The following is a 2,933-nucleotide window of genomic DNA, read 5'->3' on the forward strand; positions in this document are numbered from 1 at the left end:
CCTGCTTAATCCCTTTAAAATTCCAATATCTTCTCAACACAATCAATCATACACAAAACCTGATAAACCAATTCTTGTCACTCTCAGTCTCACCAACGCTGGATTTCCTGTCTCTCCTCTGATGCTTACATTGCCATTCCAGATCCAGGTCACATCTAGGGAAACATCTACTGTACATAGAACTGACTGCAAAGAGAAAGGAACTTCCTTCTATGATCAGGTGGAAACCACTATAGCCAAAGGAGCAAAAGCCTGTTCCAAACTTTTTCAGAAAACATTTGCTCACTCCTTTACCCACCAACTCCTAACTCCGTGGTGGTAACATCCACCATAAACCTTCTCAATCCAGCCCCTCTTTGTATGAACTGCACCAGCCCTGGGCCCTTCACTCTCAAGCCTCTGCAACTATATCACCAGAATCCTTTCTCCCAGCACTTATTCTCTGTTGGGAGCCGACCTTCTGGGAGGCAAGGCCACCCAATTTGAGGAAATGTACTGGAGTAAAGGACCAAGAGCAAACTTGGCCTCAGTGGTTTTCCTGTTATGGCTGGTTCCTGAACCAGATTAGCTTAGAGCCATGCCCTTTGGTCATAACAGACTGCTGAGGATGCTGTTAGCCCCTAGGCTGTTTTTAGTCAAGTTATGCAGCCATGACAAGATCATGCCTTCAAGCTACTGTATATGAAAGCTGTGCAATACAGCTGAGATTGCTGCTTCCTACTGAGGACAGCCCTCCTGATCCCACTGTTTTGTGTCTTTCCTTTCACATCCTGCGTTGTCTACTCCCAGGGTCCCTAATACCTTTGCCAGGCAGGTTCCTGGCATGTAGTGCTCCAACAGGGACCTGAGGAATACTGACACTGCGTGACACCCCCAAAAAGTTGTTTTGCAGCACTGTAGCTGACTCATAGGTGAGTCCTTAGTGTAAAGTAGGTCATATACTTTTGTAAATTTAGGTATATTAAGGGGGCACATAGTTTGTCAGGAGTAAAGCATGGGACAGTCTAACTCAAAGGATCATGGTTTGTATGTGCAAGTGTTAAAGTCTATGCTCACAGGTTGCAGAGCCCAGGTGTGGACTCATCAATAGAGTGTTTTTTGTAGGAGGAAGTTGTGCAGGAGGTATGCCTTGGCTCCCTGAGGAGGGGATTGTAAATCAGGATACATGGGCTAAGGTTGGGTCCTGCTTGAAAGCTTATTATACTGTTTGGGGGCCCAGTGGGATCCCCATCTAAACTTTCACCATCTAGAATTTGGTGACGGATTGCCTCAACCCGAAACCTGAGGTTGAGCGCACGAGTCCCCTCTGGTGCACTCCCTCTGTGCCCACTCTCAATGATCTGGACACCCCCGATTTTGTCCCTAAGGAGGATCCTCTGTCCCCAGAGGAAGTGCAACAGCTTGAGGAGGAAGCTGCTTGATATCATGAGGAGGAAGAGCAGCCTCCCGGGGACAAAAATTATAGTGATGATTTTGAAGGAGTGCCTACCAAAGACTTGATTAAAACTTTCACAGCCTTGCAGGCTGCCTTTTTTTTTTTTTTTTTTTTTTTGAAAGCAGTCACTGTTTATTAACTGACCAGATTACAAAAACAATGAGGGCAGATACCTTAGTTCATTCTTCTAACAAGCCTATTGCTTTGGTCTTCCCTGTTACCAGCATCTCCACCTTCTACAAAGTGGGTTGTCTTTTTCTTCATCCCCTCCACCCCCGTGGAGATGATAACTTGAATGGCCACAGAAGTTATTTGCTTCTTTGAAGTGTTTTCCAACAGTATAGATCTCATGAATCACATCCTCCATGCAGATGATGCCATATTTACCAAGAGATCGTGCAATCAAACTGTTATCAGTCAATGCAATTCGTTTCTTATTGATTTTGCCATAACCACGCTTGTAGATTAGCTCATTTACTGACTTCAGATTTTGGTACCCCCTTGCAATATACGGTTCTTCAATCCTCAGCATGTTAATGGAAGCCTTGTTGAGCTTAGCAAAAGTTCCATTGAAGATCCGGTGAAGGCGAAGAAGCTGCAACACCTTTCGGACCTTTGGACTCACACGATTGATACCTCTGATCCTGATGACAAAGGCCAATTTGGGTTCTGCAGGTACATAGAAGTTGCCAGCTTTTCCTGCCATCCCAGCCATCTGAATCTCAGTTCTGTACATCTGCCTGTATTCTTTATGATAATGCTTAGCTTTTTCATAGATGAGCTTCCTCCTTGCCTTTTGAAGCATCTTTTGGGCACACTTCTTTCTCAGACGTTTGATCTTCAGCTCTGCGAAATTCTTTCGCTTTTTCTTAAGGGTTTCTGGCACAGCAGGAGCCTTCTTTTTCTTCTCTTCGACACCCTCCATGGTTCCAGCCAGAAAAAGAGGCTGCAGGCTGCCTTTAAGAAAAAGGAGTGGGATCGCTCCATGTTCCCTCCTATAGCTCCTGTTGTTTTGTTTGCTCCATGGCTCCTGCAGCTCCTGCTCCCCCTGCTCTACTTCTTTCATGTTGTGCATCTTTTGCAGCTCCCCCTTTACTGCATGCTGGGGAATCCCTGGTGCATCCCCCATCTGCTACTCCATTACAGCAAGCTTTGCATTTGGCCTGTGAAGTGGGGGAGGATATGTCTGGCTTTCATGCTTTCCTTATTCACATAGATCTGACTTCTAATAAGCAATACCATGAACCCATTCTCTTTAAAACTTTGAAGGATATAAAGGCAGCTGTGTCTCAATACAGAGCCACTGCTCCTTTCATTGTGTCTATGATAGATTCTTTAGGGGATGATGCTTTACCCTCTAATGATCGGAAGAGTATTGCTAAAGCATGCTTCTCTGGAGGGGATTACCTCTTGTAGAAGGCAGAATATATGGATAAAGCTGATGAAATAAATGGCTCAGCGTAATTACCAGGCTAATAATGGAGTTTCCTATGATATG

At 44.9% G+C, this 2,933-nt stretch overlaps 1 pseudogene; it reads right to left on the bottom strand.

Moving 5' to 3' along the window:
- Positions 1–1,557: 1,557 nt before the first annotated feature.
- LOC100966576 lies at positions 1,558–2,360 on the bottom strand (annotated as a pseudogene).
- Between the last annotated feature and the right edge of the window lie 573 nt (positions 2,361–2,933).

Source organism: Otolemur garnettii, unplaced genomic scaffold (genome assembly GCF_000181295.1).
Source record: "Otolemur garnettii isolate 467f Iridium unplaced genomic scaffold, OtoGar3 scaffold00046, whole genome shotgun sequence".
In the NCBI taxonomy this organism is placed as follows: domain Eukaryota; kingdom Metazoa; phylum Chordata; class Mammalia; order Primates; family Galagidae; genus Otolemur; species Otolemur garnettii.